Below are 20,937 nucleotides of genomic sequence, written 5' to 3'. Positions count from 1 at the left end.
CATTTAGATGGCGAATGAACGATAAACTTTTAAAAGACAACAAGATACAAAAGGAATTACAGGTTTTAATGAAAGATTTTTTTGAAATTAACCTTAATGGGGAAACTTCTTTAAATACAGTTTGGGACACATTCAAAGCTGTTCTGAGAGGTTTTATGATACAGAAACACTCGGCCTGGAAGAAGACTCAATTGCAATTTACAAACAACATACTTTGGAATTTACAAAATTTGGAGCAGAAATTGGTAATGGTAACACAGGAAGAGGAGAGAAGAGAAATTCAAATACAGATTTCTGCATCTAAACACCAATTAAATTTGGTAATAATGGAGGAAATGAATAAAAATCTGAAACTTGCTAAACAAAAGTATTTTGAATATGCAAATAAACCAGGAAAATTTTTAGCAACACAACTGAAGGACTCATTTCAAAAGAAGATTATAACAAAAATCCAAACTGCTAAAGGACCAGTTTATTCAACTTCAGAAATTCAGAAAGAATTTGTTTCATTTTACTCTAAGTTATATCAGAAAGAAAATACTCCAAAACAGAAAATAGATAAATTTCTAAACTCAATACAGATGAAAGCTTTGTCAATGACCCAGAGAGAATGTATTGAAGCTCCAGTAACAAGGGAAGAAATACAAGAAGCAATACTGAGACAAAAAACGGATAAAACACCTGGACCAGATGGAATTACTGCACTATTTTATAGAACTTTTAGTGACAATTTAGTTGGATTTTTTGGTTCACTTTACAATGCAATTTTGGACGAGGGAACATCCCCGGAGACTTGGTCACACGCATTTATATCACTGATACCCAAAGAAGGAAGAGATCCAGAAAAAACATCTAATTACAGACCTATATCGCTCTTAAATGTGGATTACAAAATTTTTGCTTCGGTTTTGGCATGTAGGATAAAGCAATTTATTAAGGATCTTATACATGAGGACCAAGCAGGTTTTATACCAGGAAGGCAAATAAAAGACAATGTAAGAATTTTACTAGATTCACTGGAATATTATGACCATAATATTCAACAAACTGCGGCTTTTGTATTTTTGGATGCAGAAAAAGCCTTTGATATGGTCTCTTGGAACTTTTTGAAACGGATTTTGGATAAATTGAATTTTGGAGATCGTTTTCAGAAAGGTATATCGGCTATTTATACCTCCCAACAAGCTAAAATTTTGGTTAATGAATCAATGTCAGATAACTGCCAAATCACGAAAGGGACTAGACAGGGATGTCCCTTGTCTCCACTTTTATTTTTGTTGGTGTTGGAACCGCTATGTGTGAAACTAAGAAGTATGGAGGACATCCGCGGGCTAAGAATTAAAAAACATGAATTTAAGTTGAGAGCATTCGCGGATGACCTACTGCTAATTTTGGAAAACCCAACACAGTCAATGAATATACTTCAGGAGACTTTGGATGATTTTGGAAAAGTATCAGGCTTTAAAGTGAATCAAGAAAAAACAAAGATAATATTTAAAAATTTATCGGAAATACAACAACAGGAATTTATATCATATACTGGCTGGGAGAAAGCTAACAAAGTTAAATACCTGGGAATTTGGATCACTGCAAAGAATAAAGATCTGTTAACCAACAATTACCTCAAGTTATGGGGTAAGATTAAAACTGATATGATTATATGGTCAAACAAAAAATTGTCATTAATGGGACGTATCTCAACGATCAAAATGAATGTCTTACCGAGGATGCTCTTCTTATTCCAAAATTTACCAATAATATCACAAACAAAATATTTTGAAACTTGGAGGAAAGACATTTCAAACTTCATCTGGCAAGGAAAAAAACCAAGGACTGCTTATAAATACTTGGTGGATCTAAAAACTAGAGGAGGTTTAGCACTGCCTAACTTTCAACTCTATGCTGAAGCGGTAGCTTTAGTATGGCTAAAAGACTGGATGAATTTGTCAAATGTACGTTTGCTAGACTTGGAAGGTTATAATAACTTAAGTGGATGGCATGGTTATTTGTGGTATGATAAAATTAAATTACAAGCAACATTCCGTAATCATATAATCAGGTCCTCTCTACTTCGTATTTGGATGAGATATAAACACATTTTGGAACCAGAAACACCGATGTGGATATCGCCCCAAGAAATGCTAACTTTGCGCCCACTTAGACCAGACAAATTTATTACTTATCAAGATCTAACTAATTGGGAAGGAAAGAAATGCTCACTAAAAGACTTTCAACTGCTTAAGGATGATTTACAATGGCTTCAATATTACCAAATCAAATCAGTTTTTGTACAAGATGCAAAAAAAGGTTTCTCTAAAGAAAAATCTCCTTTTCAAAGGATTCTACTAGACAATAATACAAAGCTGATTTCTAAAATGTATAATCTCCTTTTAACAATATACTGTGAGCAGGACACGATTAAACCAACTATGATCGACTGGGCTCAAAATGTGGGACATGATATTGTTTTAAATAAATGGGAAAGATTATGGTCTAAAGATTTAAAAGGAATAAAAGCACAGTCAGTGCGAGAAAACATCTATAAAATGATGTATAGATGGTATCTAACACCCAAGAAAATTGCAAAGATTTATAAAACGATGTCCCCTACTTGTTGGAAATGTAACAAAGAAATTGGTTCCTTTTATCACATGTGGTGGACCTGTGACAAAGCCAAAGACTTCTGGGACATGATTTATAACGAACTGAGATTAATACTACAAAAGAATATATCCAAAACACCAGAAATGATGTTATTGAGTATGATTCCAGACGACTTAGCAACACAAAGAACCTTTTTGATATATGCCACAACAGCTGCGAGACTGCTTTATGCAGCGAAATGGAAAGGGCTAGAAACTCCAGAGAAAAAAGACTGGATTGTTAAAATGTTTGAAGTGGCAGAAATGGCAAAACTCACAGCTATTCTAAATGAAGAAAATGACGTTCGGTTTTTGGGGGAATGGGGGGCGTGGATGCATTATTGTGAATATGAGTTAAAATTGGGAAGAATGGAAGAATATTTTCTAATCTGATCCAGAGGATTATTTTTGATTTTTTTTTATATTGAATAAGCATAATTATATTTACTAACAGATTATGGTTTTTTATATATGGTATTGATATTTTATCAAGATTAGATTACCTATGACGGGAGGAACTTTTTATTAAGAGGCAGATAGAGGTGATGGGGAAGTCAAAAAATTTTCCATTTCTTTTTTTCTTTTTTCTTTTCTCTTTTTTATTATATGATATGGAATTATAACAACTTTAGGTTAGAATTGAAATTCGATATTGTTATAGATGTTGTTTAATGCAATGGAAAATTTCTATCATAAAACCCAATAAAATTTATATATACAAGGTACTGAGGAAATGTTTCACAAAGATTCAGAGACTTGCTTCCAGACATCAAGGCGTCTCTTTCGTTTTGAGGCGAGGAACGAGCACACAGCTCACCGATGGTGAATGGTTGCTACACCCAGCTTTCCTTGGAGTCATCCCTGCCAAACAAAATGAGCTGAACTTGGAGCCGCAAAATAAATAAAACTGTGGTGGAAATTATTAGTTCCGCCAACTGCTTCGAGAGTAAATTGAACTGACTGTCTTCATAGCTTCGGAGCAGAGCATTGAAGAGTTTTCCAGGTTTGGCACATGCGTTGGCAGAGGAGACAAAATTGAAATTAAAAAAAAATCTCCACATTGATGCATGATATATTGACAGATGACTCAAGCTGGATCTGAGAAATATTTTCAAGACGGTGCAAGTCTAGGAGTCTTGGCCTAGGATCGGGGAGACTAGGGTTCAAACCTCCACTCTGCCATGAAAGTAGGGTTGCCATCGTAGGGTTGGGAAATACCTGGAGATTTTTTTGGGGTGGAGCCTGAGGAGGGGGGGTTGAGAGGGGGAGGAACTTCAGTGCCATAGAGTCCAATTGCCAAAGCAGCTATTTTCTCCGGATGAACTGATCTCTATCGGCTGGAGATCAGTTGTAATAGTGGGACATTCTAGCTCCACTAACAGCTTTGGGTCTGGGGAAGAACATACAGTGGAAATAGGTTGTGTGTGTTCGTGTTAAGTGCTGTTAAGTCACTTCTGACTCATAGCGACCCTATGAATCAATGTCCTCCAAAAGTCCTATTCTTAACAGCCTTGCTCAGATCTTGCAAACTGAGGGCCGTGGCTTCCTTGATAGAGTCAATCCATCTCTTGTTGGGTCTTCCTTCCTCTTTTATGCTGCCTTCAACTTTTCCTAGCATGACTGTCTTTTCCAGTGATTCTTGTCATCTCATAATGTGACCAAAGTACGACAGCCTCAGTTTAGTCATTTTAGCTTCCAGGGTCAGTTCAGGCTTGATTTGATCTATAACCCACTGATTTGTTTTTGGGGTGGTCCACGGTATCTCTAACACTCCCCTCCAACACCATATTTCAAAGGAATCTACTTTCTTTCTATCAGCTTTCTTCATTGTCCAGCTTTCACACCCATACATAGTAATAGGGCATGAATTAACTTGATCTTGGTTGCCAGTGACACATCCTTATATTTAAGAATCTTTTCTAGCTCCTTCATGGCTGCCCTTCCCAGTCTCAATCTCCTTCTGATTTCTTGGCTGCAGTCTCCCTTTTGGTTGATGATGGTTGATGATGGAGCCAAGGAATAAAAAGTCTTCAACAATTTCAATTTCCTCATTGTCAACCTTAAAGTTGAGTAACTCTCCTGTAGTCATTACTTTTGTCTTCTGGATGTTCAGCCGTAGTCCTGCTTTGGCAGGTTTAGTCTGTCTAATTTGAAACTCTGCTGTTTCCTTTTTGTCTCCTGCTTTGAGCACAGACCGTGACCCAGAAGAAGCCCAAGTATCTTTCTTATGTCGAGCAGCCAGGCCTCCCACCGACAGTGGTCCTTGCTTGATGCCACTCCAAGCTGTGGCAGGAGGAAAAGCTTCTTAAAAACATCAGCATCCTGTGTGCCGCTATGCCTTTTTTTGGAGGCAAAACCTGGCAGTGATGTAGGGTAGCTGTATGCTTTTACCACAGAGTTTCCAGCGATTCCTAGAGCTTATCCAGCCATCCATGCATACTGGGAAGGTACACTCCTTTATCTTATGAATGAACCTTTGGCACACGGAAGGACTAGAAGCTTGAGAAAATTCTACTTGAAATGGGAATCATACCGGAAGCCCATTGCACAGTGTCTTGATTCCGTTGCTTGATTATTGCACTTTATATGTATGGACTTGATATGAATTGAGCGTTTTACGCCTATGTTTACATCATTGTAATGCCTAGTGCGCTATTACATTGTGTCGATATTAGACCAGTTTGTAAATTTCTTGCTTTTTTTCAACTGCAGTTGTGCTTGTGTGGTTTTACCTCGTAATATATTTTTCTAAACAGCAATATTGTATTCGAGTAGCCTTATTTAAGGCTTATTTTTGCTTGTGCTCTGGTTTTGAATTCAAACCTCCAGATACTAGCGGGAGATCTCCTGCTATTACAACTGATCTCCCGCCGGCACAGATCAATTCCCCTGGAAAAAATGGATGCTTTGGCAATTGGACTGTATGGCATTGAAGTCCCTCCCCTCCCCAAACTCTGCCCTCCTCAGGCTCCACCCCAAAAACCTCCCGCTGGTGGCGAAGAGGGACCTGGCAACCCTATAGATATGGTACAATAATTCTGCATTGATATGAACTTCACAGTACAATCCTAAACAGTATTATACCCTTCTAAGCCCATTAACTTCAATGGACTTAGAAGAGTGTAACCTTGCTTAGTTTTACACTGTTAGGCTCATTTTCTCCATATTGTTACAGTGCTGTTAAGAACGTTTTGAACTCCCGGCTTTCTTTAGCACACGTGGAAACTGAAGTATACATTTTATAGACAGTAGAAACGGTAATTGAAACGAATCAATAAGCATTCAGCATTTTTCTTTAGTCTGAATATTATCTCCAGGGAAGGTGGCTTATTATGCTTTTAGTGCTGGTGTAATTTATTTTTATAGAGTCAAAGGCTGTCCTTGAAAAAGGGCTGTTTCACCAAAAATGCACTGAGAACATTTCAAGATATACATTTACCAAACTATTATAATAATGAGGGGTCCCCCCCCCTTGTAGCTTTTTATATCGTATCTGCTTTTGTGTGTGAAGTCATCTGAACTCTCCAGTGGGGTATATTACATTTTCATTCAGTTTAATTTAATTTCTGCAATGTTATGGTTTGCTTTTATCCTGCTTTAGGCTGCTTGTATCAGCTCATATCAGTGGCCAGGGACTGGCCAGGGGTCTTGGTAGGGTTGCTAGATCCCTCTTCGCCACCAGCAGGAGGTTTTTGGGGCGGAGCCTGAGGAGGGCAGGGTTTGGGGAGGAGAGGGACTTCAATGCCATAGAGTCCAATTGCCAAAGTGGGGAACTGATCTCTATCGGCTGGAAATCAGTTGTAATAGCAGGAGATCTCCAGCTAGCACCTGGAGGTTGGCAACCCTGGATCCTGGAGGTTTTTCGCCTTCCTCTGGGCACTGGGGGAGGGGGGGAGGTAGTGGTGAATTTTCTGCAGTGTGCAGGGGGGTGGACTAAATGTCCCTTGAGGTCCATTCCAGGTCTGTGTTTCTGTGTTTCTATGGTTGATTTAACCCTGACCTGGCTAGCCTGATCCCGTCAGATCTCCGAAGCTAAGCAAGGTTGACACTGGCAGGTATTTGGATGGGAGACCTCCAAGGAATAGCAGTGTCGTGATGTGGAGGCAGGCCACCTGTGAACTTCTCTTGCCTTGAAAACCCCACCAGGGGTTGCCATAAGTCAGATGTGACTTGACAGCAAAGAAAAAATAATAATTTTCTCCTTCGATTATAACTTTTCACTGTGTGTATGTGAATGTATAGGTCAACACTTTTAGCTGTTAGAATCATAGAATCATAGCGTTGGAAGGGGCCATACAGGCCATCTAGTCCAACCCCCTGCTTTATGCAGGATCAGCCTAGAGCATCCCTGATGAGTTTTTGTCCAGCCGCTGTTTGAAGACTGCTAGGGAGGGGGAGCTCACCACCTCCCTAGGCAGCCCATTCCACTGCTGAACTACTCTTACTGTAAATCCTCCCCTAATATCCAGCTGGTACCTTTCCGCCCGCAATGTAAACCCATTATTGCGAGTCCTATCCACTTCTGCCAACAGGAACCGCTCCCTGCCCTCCTCTAAGTGACAGCCCTTCAAATACTTCAAGAGAGCCATCATGTCCCCCCTCAACCTCCACTTCTCCAGACTGAACATTCCCACGTCCCTCAGACTTCCCTCGCAGGGCTTGGTCTCCAGTCCTCTGATCCTCCTCGTCGCTCTCCTCTGCACCCGCTCCATTCTGTCCACATCCTTTTGGAAGTGAGGCCTCCAGAACTGCACACAATGCTCCAGGTGCGGCCTGACCAACATGTCGTACAGCAGAACTATGACATCTTGCGATTTGGGTGTTATGCCTCTGTTGATGCACCCCAAGATCACTGTAGTTTTTTTGTTGTTGCGGCACCACACTGGCTGTTGTCCCGGACGGGCCAGACTATCCGTCCTGGTCCCTGCTCAGCCTACCGCCCTAACTCGAACGACTTCACAGGGCCATCCTAAGAAGATCCATAGTTCGAAACCCATCGACTTCGATGGCTTTGGAAGGGGTAGCACTGTTTAGGATTGCAACGTGAGTGGTTTCGCGGTAGCCTCGAGTGAAGGTTACCCTGCCAAACAAACCAGCACACACAGTTCTGCTAAATTTGGACTGTAAGGGGGCCCCCAACTCAGTGTTTCCATAGAAACAGGCTTTCTCTTTTCTTTAGAAAGATTCCCTCTAGGCCTTATAGTATGGGGGAAAAAAAAGAGTCTCCATTCTTTGAGCGATGCATTACTTCCTTCCTGTTCCTTCCCTCGGGCTCCTGCCAGCAGAAGTAGGAGTAAAGGCAACTTTTTTTGCCTCGTCTACACAATTGTTCAACGTCGACACTCTGTTTTGCAGTGAGGGGCGCAGCAAGAGGCCTTCTTTAGGCCTGCAGCGCCACTGTTTCCTCCACCCCACCATCGGACATCATTTCCTTTGCCCATTCCCTTCCATTGCAGCTAGGAAGCCAACCTCCAGTTGGTGGCTGGAGATGTCCTGGGATTTACAACTAATCTCCAGGTAACAGGTACAGGTAGTGATTTATTGTATGTAGCCAAAGGCCCCAGCGCTATTTTTTTGGCAGGAATATTATCCGGTATCAATACACACTCAGATGCAGAGAAAATTATATTTCTCTTATCTGATTTTGATGCATACGCATCATATAGAGTTTCTTCGTTTGCTCTTGCAGCAAATAAAATTAGGACTAATGTGGTGTTGGAAGGAGAAGCTACTTATCTTTTAAATTGAAATGTTTTAGTATATTCCACAATCTATTTAGTATTTTATTTGCAAATCCATTGTACTTGTATTATTATTAGGGTTGCCAGTTCTAGGTTGGGAAATACCTGGAGATTTTGGGGGTGGAGCCTGAGGGTGCGATTTGGGGTCTTCAATGCCATAGACTCCAATTGCCAGCGTGGCCATTTTCTCCAGGTTAACGGATCTCTATTGGCTCGAGATCAGTTGTAATAGCAGGAGATCTCCAGCCACCACCGGGAGGTTGGCAACCCTAATTATTATTTGTTTGTTTTAGTAAATTGTGATGGCCAGTGGCTATATACAATAACATTTTCATTCATTCATAGGCTGTTACAATAAAGTAGACAAAGATCAAATCAGATTCAACGAGAAAACTGAAAATCCAATACAAAAATAAATTTAAATCCGATACATATATTATCCGGTTTAACTACAGTGGTGGCTTGAATTTTCCTGGCCACTAGGGCAAAAAGAGACACATTGTAAGTAACAGCAGAGTCAGAAGTGAAAGCTTCTCCTGATTGCTAAAACAGCTAACATTAGATAAAAATAGGGCAAGAAATTTAGACCTGGGTTCACGAGACAGGGGACAATACAGCACAAATACATAAGCGAGAGGCCGTCAGGATTGGGCATAGCATCTGGCTAACATGGCTGTTGGCATGGTCCGAAATCTAATTGATGTAAAAGCAACTCTGGGCTTGAACGGAGAAATATTGGATGAATAGGGTGCTAATCTCCAGGTAACAGAGAACAGTTCGCCTGGAGAAAGTGGCCGCTTTAGAAGGTGGACTCCCTGGCATTATACCCCATTGAAGTCCCTCCCTTCCCCAAACTCTGCCCTCCTCAGGCTCCACCCCCAAATATCCAGATATTTCCCAACCTGGAGCTAGCCACCCTAGCTGCAGCGCCTTCCTACTTCACCTGCCAGATCCAGCATTTATTTATTTATTTACTTGTTTGTTTAAAGTCTGTGAGCCCCACACTCATGTGAGAGGGTTGCCAACTCCTGGAGATTTGGGGTGGAGCCTGGGGAGGGTGGGATTTGGGGAGTGGAGGGACCTCCCCAGTTACAATACCAAAGTGTCCACCTTCTGAATATCAGAGAGAGTTTGGAGAGAACTGTGAGTAGCCCAAGGTCACCCAGCAGGCTTCATGTGTAGGAGTGGGGGAAACCAACCTGGTTCTCCTGATTAGAGTCTGCCGCTCATGTTTATGAGTGGGGAATCAAACCCAGTTCTCCAGATTAGGGTCCACCGCTCTTAACCACTACACCACATAAGAACATAAGAAAGGCCCTGCTGGATCAGACCAAGGTCCATCAAGTCCAGCAGTCTGTTCACACAGTGGCCAACCAGGTGCCTCTAGGAAGCCCACAAACAAGATGACTGCCGCAGCACAATCCTGCCTGTGTTTCACAGCACCTAATATATTCGGCATGCTCATCTGATCCTGGAGAGAAGAGGTATGCATCATGACTAGTATCCATTTTTACTAGTAGCCATGAATACCCTTCTCCTCCATGAACATGTCCACTCTCCTCTTAAAGCCTTCCAAGTTGGCAGCTATCACCACATCCTGGGGCAGGGAGTTCCACCATTTAACCACGCTGGCTCTCAGCTTCCAAGATCTGACAAGATCAGGCTAGCCTGGGCCATCCAAGTCAGGGTGGTCGACAGTACCAACCTGAAAAACAAGAGACAAGAGACAACTGAAAAAGTTGTCTAAAATGTAAATGCATATGAAAAGAAACAAACTACGATGGCTATAATGTCTAAACTAAATAAGACATTGTAACAACATTAAATATTGCCACAGTTGTTTAAAAGTCTCATGTATATCAAATTGCCTTTAGAAATTAATTTCAGGGGTATTAACTTTCACTAAGCACATAATTAAATTTTTCATTCGAGGGACGTTCGTGTCACCAGTAATTACCTGATTAGAGAAGAGCATTTGGAGATTTCATAGAAGTGCATGAAACACATCAAAGATTCCATGAGTTTTGGGATGCACAAAATATTCAGCGCACAACCTCTCAAATGGTTCTTGTAGGTTATCCGGACTGTGTGACTGTGGTCTTGGTATTTTCTTTCCTGACGTTTCGCCAGCAGCTGTGTCAGGCATCTTCAGAGGAGTAACACTGAAGGACAGTGTCTCTCAGTGTTACTCCTCTGAAGATGCCTGCCACAGCTGCTGGCGAAACGTCAAGAAAGAAAATACCAAGACCACAGTCACACAGCCCGGATAACCTACAAGAACCAATGAACTCTGACCGTGAAAGCCTTTGACAATATTTTCAACCTCTCAAACTTTGAATACGTCCACTCCAGAAGAATAAACATTAAGACTTCAATTGAAGTGTGAAGGACTTGAAGCCGGAGCAAATACGTCCATTGCATTTGGGATCTTGTCCAGCTATTTCATAGAATCATAGAATCATAGAGTTGGAAGGGACCACCAGGGTTATATAGTCCAACCCCCTGCACAATGCAGGAAACTCACAACTACCTCCCCCCTATACCCCCGGTGACCCCCACTCCATGTCCAGAAGATGGCCAAGATGCCCTCCCTCTCATCATCTGCTTAAGGTCATAGAATCAGCATTGCTGACAGATGGCTATCCATCTGTTTTGAGGAGAAACAAAAGGGCCATACCAGTCACAGGAGATAAAAAATAAGGCCAAAGCCAATGGTGGAAAGATAAAAAATATATTTTATTGCTCAGATAAAATTATCTACGTGTTTCACCTTAGAGACTTCTTCAGGGAAATCTATAATATAGAATATGAACATAGGAAAAGCCATGCTGGATCAGACCAAGGTCCACCAAGTCCAGCAGTCTGTTCATACAGTGGCCAACCAGGTTCCTCTAGGAAGCCCACAAACAAGATGACTGCAGCAGCATTATCCTGCCTGTGTTCCACAGCACCTAATATCATAGGCATGCTCCTCTGATACTACAGAGAATAAGTATGCATCACTAGTATTCATTTTGACTAGTAGTCATGGATAGCTGTATCCTTCATGAACATGTCCACAATTTAACTATGAGTTATGTGAAGAAATGAGTCCTTTTATTTGTCCTGAATCTCTCACCCTCTAGCTTCAGCAGATGACCCCACATTCTGGTATTATGAGAGAGGGAGAAAAGCTTCTCCCTGTCTACTCTCTCCATATCATGCATCATTTTATAGACCTCTATCATGTCTCCCTGAGGAACTGCTGTAATCGTCAGGGAGTTATTGCTACCGTTTAGCCGAAAACTCTTTCGATTTAATTTCAACTAGTTGGTGCCGGTTACCAGAACCAGTTCTCCTTGCCACCCAATTCTGCCTAAGCCAAATACGGTGGCTCCTGAAGAAGAGTCTCGCGGGATCAGACAAAAGTCATCTTCAGTGCAGCGTTAGCATCCCAGATAGCCCAGACTGGTCTGATCTTGTTAGAGCTCAGATGCTAAGCAGGGTCAGCCCTGGTTAGTACTTGGATGGGAGACCACCAAGGAAGTCCACGGTTGCTATGCAGCGGCAGACAATGGCAAACCACCTCCGCTCATCTCATACCTTGGAAACCCCATGATGGGGTCACCATAAGTCAGTTGCAACTTGAGGAGCTCCCTTTACCTTAGTTCAGACTTCTGTTTTCTGTAGTGGTCAAACAGATGCTATGAGAAAGCCTGCTAACAAGGTAAGAAGGTCTACCAGCGTGATGTGGAGGACTCTAACCTGGAGAACTGGGTTCGATTCCCCACTCCTCCACATGAAGCCTGCTGGGTGACCTTGGGCCAGTCACAGTTCTCTCAGAATTCTCTCAGCCCCAGCTATCTCACAAGGTGTCTGTTGTGGGGAGGGGAAGGGAAGGCAGTTGCAAGCCGGTTTGAGTCTCCTTAAGGGTAGAGAAAAGCGGGGTATAAAAACCAACCTTCTTCAGTTGAGGAAGAACAAAGCAGCTCTGATAACACAAGTGAAATTTCCCAGGCGGGAATTCCATACGTTCCCAGCCTCAAGATGTCTGGGTCCCCTGAAAGGTTGTAAGGAATCGTAACTCTTGTTGGGTATTTCTTCTCTACGAGGCATGTAAACTCTTCCACTTGAAGTGATAGCCACAGACCTCCTGTTTCCTGCTGTGTCTTTGCTGGGTACCCAAGACTGGGTAGAATAAAAAAAAAAGTATATATAAATAATAAAAATATAATTTATTAGAAGCACTATGTCAAGATTAAAATTATTTTAAAAATGTTAAAATAGCACAATGGCATTTCCTAAGGTTGATATCTATAACCACATGCCAGATGCGTTTCGGCTTATTTGGCCTTCATCAGTGGTCAATTGAAACCCATGTCAAACCTGCACACATTTACAGAAATATATACATATACAGACAATATATACACAATATATATATCAGACCAGGCATGCATATAGGTTGTATAATATATTACCAATTATACAAACATCTGGTAAGACAGTCTCAAGTTGTTATACTGGACTGTATATTTCTCCCATATAAAATGTATGCAATTATCAACCTGGTAATTACCTATATACATGCCTGGTCTGATATATATTGTCTGTATATGTGTATATGTGTAAATATGTGTATTTTTTACATGGGTTGGCCACTGAGGAAGGCCAAATAGGCCGAAAAGCGTCTGGCATGTGGTTATAGATATCAACCTCAGGAAATCCCATTGTGCTATTGTAACGTTTTAAAATAATTTTAATCTTGACATATAATCTAATAAATTATATTTTCATTATTTATATATACATTTATTTATTCTACCCAACCTTGGGTACCCAGCTTCTGTTTACTAGGTTGGGTTTTATTCCCCTCTTTTTTCTTCTCTTCCCCTGCTGTGTCTTTTCCAGAACTCCCCACGATCTGTCTCTTTGAAATCATCAGTAAATCGTGGGAGCACTTCATGATCTTTGAATCCTGCTCTTCGGGTGCCTTTGATACACCCACGTGCAATGAGTTGTGTTGTTGTTGTGGTTGTTTTTTTTTAAATCCCCAGTAACATCTGGCCCTTTTGTCTCCAGTCTTCTTTGGAAGCAAAATATTTTGACTTGTTGTTTGCAAAGACGTACAGCCATTTGTCCTTATGCGGATCCGCCTGTTCGCTAAGTACCGGTTGCCAGAGAGTAGGTTCCTTGCCATCTTGGAGCTTGTCTTCATGCAAGCAGCACCAGACTGCTGGTTGGCTTTTAAACTGGCTCACTGTGAGCCAGTGTGGTGTAGGGCCAGTGTGGTGTAGCAGTTAAGAGCGGTGGTTTGGAGCGGTGGACTCTGATCTGGAGAACCGGGTTTGATTCCCCACTCCTCCAAATGAGCGGCAGACGCTAATCTTGTGAACCAGGTTGGTTTCCCCACTGCTACACATGAAGCCAGCTGGGTGACCTTGAGCTAGTCACAGCTGTTAGAGCTCTCTCAGCCCCACCTACCTCACAGGATGTTTGTTGTGGGAAGGGAAAGTGAAGAAGAAGAAGAGTTGGTTTTTATATGCCGACATTCTCTACCACTTAAGGGAGACTCAAACTGCCTATGTACACTTATGCGGACCTTGGTGAAAGAAAGGCGTGTGCCCTAACAGCATGGTCTGCCAATTCAAACAGAATAATCTGCCTGGGTAAATAGTAAAAAACTTTGTCATGTTTGAATATTAGTACATTGGTGTAAAATTATAGGCATAAGTGTACTTATGTTGTAAATTTTGTTTCAAGATATAAGTGTAATTGTTTTGGAAATTTTGTTTTAAAGTAACAGGATTAGAATCAGAGGGACTAAAAGAAGCGGCCAAGATTCTCCAATAGAATCATAGAATGGAATCAGAGTTGGAAGGGACCACCAGGGTCATCTAGTCCAATCCCCTGCACAATGCAGGAAATTCACAACCACCTCTCCCACACCCTCCCAGTGACCTCTACTCCATGCCCAGAAGATGGCCAAGATGCCCTCCCTCTCATGACCTGCCTAAGGTCATAGAATCAGCATTGCTGACAGATGGCCATCTAGCCTCTGCTTAAAAGCCTCCAGGGAAGGAGAGCTCACCACCTCCCGAGGAAGCCTGTTCCATTGAGGAACCACTCTAACTGTTAGAAAATTCTTCCTAATGTCTAGACGGAAATTCTTTTAATTTCAATGGTTGGTTTTGGTCCAACCTTCTGGGGCAACAGAAAACAACTCGGCACCCTCCTCTATATGACAGCCCTTTAAATACTTGAAGATGGTTATCATATCACCTCTCAGTCTTCCCCCCTTCAGGCTAAACATACCCAGCTCCTTCAACCTCTCCTCATAGGACTTGGTCTCCAGACCCCTCACCATCTTGGTTGCCCTTCTCTGGACATGTTCCAACTTGTAAACAGCAAGATAAAAAGCAACAAACTTCTGATGAAGCTGATGCGAAACAAGGATAAGATCACGAAACCTTGTTCTACAGTTTGCATTACTTGGACACAATTGTATAGTTTGTATTGCTTGGACATAAGTATTTTGAATATTATAAGGTTGTATGTGGAATGATAAATCACCTTTTTGAAATTATATAATTTATCACATTCAGTTGCATAGTGCTATTTTCCCTGTATACATCAGCCCAGATCTTAGGCAGCTGGCAAACGTCCCCCTTCCCCCTACACGTAGCTAATAATATTGCAGTCATTCCTCCCTCCTCTTTCTTTGTTTTGCAAAATAGGGTCTGTACCCTTAAAGCAATGTATGGCACATTTGCCGTCCGAGGCTCCGATCACGTATGTCAAGAACACGCTCTCTCCAAAACGCATTAGCCTCCTGCCCAAATCCTTCCATTAGACAGTGTGAGCTCTAGTTACATTATTAAATTTGGCCACGCACGTCCCCATTAATTACATTGAACTAGGACTCATTTGAAAGGAAACGGCGCTACACTTTTGAAGATATGGCGATAAAACAGTGGGATGTTAATTTGATAGGCACCCATTGAGAAGCTCTTGGTTAATTCCTGGCGTAATTCTTAATTATTTGCAAGGATTTGTTAATCTTGTGTGTAAAACGGTCCCATTGCCCTTGCAAAGAAATGCTGGAAGAACACACACTTACTCCTTGATTCATCTTCAGCTTATCTAGCTGGAGTGGTTGATATGCAAATTACATTGCAACAGTTGTCTTAGTTGTTTTGGGTATGCAATATTTTGGATTGTACTAACCAGGGCTGACCCTGCTTACCTTCCGAGACCTGACAAGTTTGAGCTAGCCTGGGCCATCCAGGGCAGCTATCTATCTAGGGTTTTATCCCACCTTTTCTGCAAGGAGCCCAGGGCTTCATTCATGGCCTCTCTGCTGAGATGGTGCAGAAAAAAACAACCAAAATGATAAGAATGTAAGAACATAAGAAAGGCCATGCTGAATCAGACCAAGGTCCATCAAGTCCAGCAGTCTGTTCACACAGTGGCCAACCAGGTGGCTAGATCGGGGGCTAGGGTCATTTATGCATGGGAGTTTTGCCTGAGGTTTGTTGCTGGCTGGACCCACCCTTTCCAGCTGGGAATCGCTGCCCCAGCAGTCTCCAAGCTCAAATCAAGTCCTGTCCCCTTGAAATGCTGCTTTGTAATTGGCTTACTTGTAAGTGCTCACTGTGAGAGAAAATTCCACCACCCAAACCCCAGTTGCCGCATAAAAAAGCATTTTAAGGACAAAGAGCAAAAAACGGAGCAATCTGAAAGGGGGGTAAGTGGGAATCCAAGCCTCGGTTCTAAAAAGCCTTTCTTTTGCTCAGAAAGAGCTCAGAGGAAGCAGGAAGCAGGAAATATTTGTATCCCTGCCTCTGGACATGCTGCTTTGTGATTGGCTGTGAGAGAAAGCAACCTTTTGTGGGCCATGCTTTGCCTTCTGCATGGAGATTTCAGCCGGGCTGAGCTAAGGGGAGAGGGAAAAGTTGGGTTAACAGAGGAATGGGAAGACCCGGACGTTGCGAGGGCTGGCAGCGAGGTAATTTCTAATGGACGGAAAACTTGTGCAGAACTCCAAGGAACAACCGAGTCAGACAGGGGGTGAACGTGATTCCAAGTACCCATACATAAATGAGCCAGAGCAACTGCCTATGAGGAGCAGTTAAAACACTTAGGGCTGTTTAGCTTGGAAAGAAGGCAGTTAAGGGGAGACATGGTAGAGGTCTATAAAATTATGCATGTTGGTGATTTAACCAGAGGTCTTCTGCCCTTAAGATTTGGTCCTATAACACACGGTACTGGGGTTACAGTCAAGAACAGATCAGGACCACAATGACCCACACTGTGCTGTTAAGTCATCCATCCTTTCCAATACTAGTAAATAAAAAAACTACCCCACTGCTTGGTCGTAGCAGGACTGTATATTAGATCAGACTTCTGGATGAAAATACCCCCTACAGATAACAAACACACTAATTTTTATGCTCTCCAGCAATCAGAAATTTCATCCCAGGGAAACCTCTTGTGAGCCTCCATTTTTTGCGAATGTTCTTGAAAAGATTAGGAACCACACAGAGGACTCTTGAAAGGATTTTTCTTTGGGTTTTCCTATTGAATTAGCACTTCGCTGATCTAATGTTTCTCATACTGTGTCAGAATAGCAGGTAGATGCCGTCTTCACAGCTGAAGTGGAAACAGCAGGCTAGACTGTAAAGTCTGTTTCAGATTACTCATTAGAAGGACTCATCTGAAAAGTACAAATGAGACACGGCGGTTTCCTTTCCCTTCTTGATTATTTGCGTGAGAAGTGTGAAGCCTAGATTTTACCCATCTTCCTTTTTTATTTGACAGCATGCGTTTATGGCTTCTGGCTAGGCTGGGACTAGACTCGCTCGAGACACACGGCTGCCGCCAAAAATGGCAGCCAAGTGTCTGGTTGCCTTTATCCCTTTGCAACTGCTAGTCCAATTTTGCTGTATCCTGATGTCACGTTGTCCGTTTCTCCACTTTTGCTCCCCCTGGAGTTGGCAACTTTATGCCTCTGAGTGCCACAGACTCATAGAATTATAGAATAGAATAGAATCATAGAGTTGGAAAGGACCATCAGAGTAATCTAATCCAACCCCCTGCACAATGCAGGAAATTCACAACTACCTCCGCCCCCCACATCCCCAGTGACCCCTACTCCATACACAGAAGATGGCAAAAACAAAAAACCCTCCAGGATCCGTGGCCAATCTGGCCTGGAGGAAAAAATTACTTCCTGACCCCAAAGAGGCAATTGACATGGTGCCCACCAATGTATTTCCTTCCTTCTTCCCCAAAGCATCTGTTCCCCATCATAAGAGGACCCTGAGCTTGGAACCTCCCAACATTCGGTGATTGGCCCCAGGGCCCGCCATTTTGTGGTGGTGCTAGGGTTGCCACCTTTGGTGTGAGCAATTCCTGGAGATTTGGGGGTGGGGCCTGGGGAAGATGCAGCTTGGCGAGACATCAGCAGTGCATAATGAAATAGAGCGGCGGACTCTAATCTGGAGAACTGGGTTTGATCCCCCACTCCTCCACATGAGCGACAGACTAATCTGGAGAACCGGGTTTGATCCCCCACTCCTCCACATGAGCAGCAGACTCTAATCTGGAGAAATGGGTTTGATTCCTCACTCCTCCACACGAGGCCTGCTGGGAAATCAAACCCGGTTCTCCAGATTAGAGTCCACCGCCTTTAACCACTACACCACACTGGCTCTCCCATGCGTAGGTGTCACTCTAGAGAAAGACTGGGGGGTTGAAACTGAGAGAGGGTACTGGTCTAAGTTTCCCTTGTGAATATATAGCAAATGAGAGACATGAACCAGCGACCTTCGAGCTGACAGCTCACCCTGTTAGCCATTTTGCTGCAGTTACTGTCTGACTTCTGGTCCCCTCTAGTATGCATATTTTAAAGAGCATTTGTACATCTCTCAGGTGGCTGCAGCAACCTTCTGAAGCATATGGTTGCTATGGTTAGCGTACTCGTTTAGGGGGCTGCTATAGTAACTAGGCACATATGGAAGCATGTCGATACGTTGCACCAGAGTGGAATATTGAATCGCCGGCACGAGTGCAGCAACCGCGGCCATAATGATTGCTGCACCGACATCTGAGCACGCATGAGGAGGAATCATAATGAGCTGCGCATCGCGGACCTTTCTCTGTGCCTTGCAGCCGTATGGGCGGTGGTGGGCAAATCTCTGAATCGCTGTTAGGAATACTAAAAAAAATGACATCGCTGCGAAGAAAGCCAGGTGCCTCGCTAGGATCTAAATCTGGCTTTAGCAGGTGGGCGGGGACTCACATATTTCACAAAGGGCAAAGGAAGTCCTTTGTTAAATATGTAGCTGTGGCTCAGTGGTAGAGCATCTGCTTGCCATGCAGAAGGTCCCTGGTTCAATCCCGGGCATCTCCAGTTAAAGGGACTAGGCAAGTAGGTGATGTGGAAGACCTCTGCCTGAGACCCTGGAGAGCCGCTTGCCCATCTGATAAGACAATACTGACTTTGATGGACCAAGGGCCTGATTCAGTATAAGGCAGCTTCATGTGTTCATGTGTTCTGGTATTTTATGCATGGCTGTTTCACTCACTGTCACCCCTCTGATGACTCTGGGTCTTGGTTTAGATTATGCATGCCATTTCCGACCATCAGAGGTCGCCTTCCTCTCCCCCTGCCTTTCTCCGGGTTTTGCCCGCATTTTCAGAGACCTGTTTTATTTCGAATTTGAAAATGTGGGCAAAATGCGGGGAAACACAGGGGGAGAGCGAGGTGACCTGTGACGGTCGGAAATGGCATGCATAATCAGAACAAAGATCCGAAGTCGGCAGAGGGGTCACCGCGAGGGAAACAGCCATGCATAAAAAGCCTTAGGATTCCACCTCCACTAAAATTGGCCTAAACCAATTACTCACCTCAAGCTCTAGTTGATTAATATGCTAATTAAACTTTAATTGAATTAATTGGTTGATATGCTAATTAGATTATGCATGGCTGTTTCACTCGCCGTCACCCCTCTGATGACTCTGGGTCTTTGTTTGGATTATGCATGTCGTTTCTGACCGTCAGAGGTCGCCTAGCTCTTCCCTTGCATTTCCCCACGTTTTGCCCACGTTTTGAGGGAACTTTTTTATCTTGAATTTGAAAAAGTGGGCAAAACACGGGGAAATGCTCAGGGAGAACAGGACAACCTCTGATGGTCGGAAGGTAAAGGTAAAGTTAGTCCCCTGTGCAAGCACCGGGCCATTCCTGACCCATGGGGTGACGTCACATCCCAACGTTTGCTAGGCAGACTTTGCTTATGGGGTGGTTTGCCGTTGCCTTCCCCAGTTGTCTACATTTTACCCCCAGCAAGCTGGGTGCTCATTTTACCGGCCTCAGAAGGATGCAAAGCTGAGTCAACCTTGAGCCGGCTACCTGAACCCTACTTCCGTCGGGATCGAACTCAGGTCGTGAGCAAAGCTTTTGACTGCAGTACTGCAGCTTACCACTCTGCACCACAGGGCTCTCACTGACGGTTGGAAACGGCATGCATAATCCAAACAAAGACCCATGAGTGAGACAGCCATGCATAAAAGACCTCTGTCCCACAGTTTCTGTAGCACTTCTGTTCTGTGTGCACGTGGTTAGTTTTTCATTACGAGCAAATCCTAATATGTTTTCCTGCCCCTCGCTATGTCTTTTTAAAATCTACACTACAGTCTTTTTGCCAGAGGATGTTTTGTTGGCTACAAGCACAGATGGCTTTAATGGGGGATTAGACAGATTCATGGAGAACAGGTCTATAAGTGGTGGTTCCGTGTAGACTGGACTACTGCAGTGCCCTCTACTTGGTGCTACCCTTGAAGAGTGTTTGCAAGCTGGACAAAACTGGGTTTTGTTCCTCCACTCCTCCACCTGAAGCGTGCTGGGTGACCTTGGGCCAGTCGCAGTTTTTTCAGAACTCCCTCAGCCCCACCTAGAAGAAAAGAGTTGGTTTTTATATGCCGACTTTCTCTACCACTTAAGGGAGACTCAAACCGGTTTACAATCGCCTTCCCTTCCCCTCCTTACAACAGACACCCTGTGAGGTAGGTGGGGCTGAGAGAGCTCTAAGAGAACTGTGACTAGGCCAAGGTCACCCAACAGGCTTCATGTGGAGGAGTGGGGAAACCAACCCGGTTCACCAGATAAGCATCTGTCGCTCATGTTGAGGAGTGGGGCGTCCAGATCAGACGCCACTGTTCAAACTACTGCTCTTAACCACTACATCATGCTGGCTCTCTCTACCTCACAAGGTGCCTGTTGTGGGGAGGGGAAGGAAAGGCGTCAGTAAACCGCTTTGAGACTCCTAAAGGTAGAGAAAAGCGTGGTATAAAAACCAACTCTTCTTCTTCTTCAGTCTCCCCCACCTGACTCAAATTGCCCTTCCTCCCTGAGAGCGGAGGCCTTTCAAAATAGCCCTACCATTGAAAGAATCATAGCCTCTCTCCAGCTGGAGTTTAGCAATCTAATCACCATCACGGAAGCCTAGGAGAGCCACATGGCCTACAAGGATAGAGCATGCCACATGTAAACGTGACCTTTAAATGCATGGAAG

At 43.4% G+C, this 20,937-nt stretch overlaps 1 protein-coding gene and 1 non-coding gene across 2 annotated transcripts in view; both read left to right on the top strand.

The window, feature by feature from the left end:
• Positions 1–20,937, top strand: part of DLG2 (discs large MAGUK scaffold protein 2) — a 970,480-nt gene that overhangs the window by 332,694 nt on the left and 616,849 nt on the right. The window lies entirely within an intron of this gene.
• TRNAG-GCC (transfer RNA glycine (anticodon GCC)) lies at positions 18,708–18,776 on the top strand. The gene has a single exon. It is a non-coding gene; the product is annotated as a tRNA-Gly (tRNA).

This window comes from Euleptes europaea, chromosome 12 (genome assembly GCF_029931775.1).
Source record: "Euleptes europaea isolate rEulEur1 chromosome 12, rEulEur1.hap1, whole genome shotgun sequence".
In the NCBI taxonomy this organism is placed as follows: domain Eukaryota; kingdom Metazoa; phylum Chordata; class Lepidosauria; order Squamata; family Sphaerodactylidae; genus Euleptes; species Euleptes europaea.
The sequence above is the reverse complement of the archived record's forward strand: the minus strand, read 5'-3'. Positions and strand labels throughout refer to the sequence as shown.